The sequence below is a fragment of the Hippocampus comes genome, unplaced genomic scaffold, assembly GCF_001891065.2.
Source record: "Hippocampus comes isolate QL1 unplaced genomic scaffold, H_comes_QL1_v1.1 scaffold144, whole genome shotgun sequence".
In the NCBI taxonomy this organism is placed as follows: domain Eukaryota; kingdom Metazoa; phylum Chordata; class Actinopteri; order Syngnathiformes; family Syngnathidae; genus Hippocampus; species Hippocampus comes.
In genome coordinates, this window is record NW_017805782.1 from 755,285 (window position 1) to 756,166 (window position 882).

At 53.2% G+C, this 882-nt stretch overlaps 1 protein-coding gene across 4 annotated transcripts in view; it reads left to right on the plus strand.

The window, feature by feature from the left end:
- The window catches only part of pinx1 (PIN2 (TERF1) interacting telomerase inhibitor 1), a 53,479-nt gene that overhangs the window by 22,211 nt on the left and 30,386 nt on the right, over positions 1-882 (plus strand). The gene's annotated exons all lie outside the window — the stretch shown is intronic.

Here is an 882-nt window from a genome sequence, read left to right on the forward strand (position 1 = left end):
GGGGCCCCCGGCCGGCCCACCCCGACCTCCTCGGGGGCTTTCGTTAGACGAGCCGCTCGGCGGCTGCAGCCCGGCTCGATTTATCTCCCCGGCACCCCTCGCCCGGTCCGCTCAGGCCGGCGGAAAAAGCCGACGGGGCTCCGGCGGGCCCCCGGCCGGAGAGGCCGGCGCCAGCTGAAATAAAGTGCTCTGCCGCCCGGTGAAAAATGTCCTCTGATTGGCTAATTAATCAGTCAAAGGGGAGCATGGCGGCTGGTGACTTGAGGGACCCGAGCGGGCGAGCGCAGGGGGCCGGCTGATAAATAGACTCCCCGCCGATTCATACATCAGCAAAAGTTCGTCTTTCTTTAATTTTTTTTCTTTCTTTTTTTTTTTTGAAGCGCCAGCTCGGTTGAAAGGCGGAAACAAGCCACTCTTTTATTTTGCTCAACGACACCTTCTTAGCTGTCTGTGATGACGTATTTCTCGGCGTTTCTAAAATCGGACAAATAATCCGACTTTTTTGGCATGTCCGAGTGATCCAAATTTCAAATTCTTTGTTGACATTTTACTTGGACTGAACGGTCACGTTCAAGAAAAGAGTACCACATGATTTTTTTTTAGGTGACTTCTGTTCAATTTGCTCTGCTTTTTTTTTTTTGAGGGGGGGGCTCTAAAACGAAATTTGCACTCCCGAAATAAAGCCACGTGTCCACCCCGCCGACCGACCGGCCAAGATTGTTGCAAAGACGAATTGTCTTAAGTGACCAGATTGTTGCAAAGACCTGCCCCCCCCCCCGCCTTTTTTTTTGCCACTCTTTTCAAGTGGTGCAAAGACTATTTGGCACAGGCGTTGTTTGGCCTTCTTGGAGTCAGACGGTCGGCGCGGCGCCCGGCGCTCTC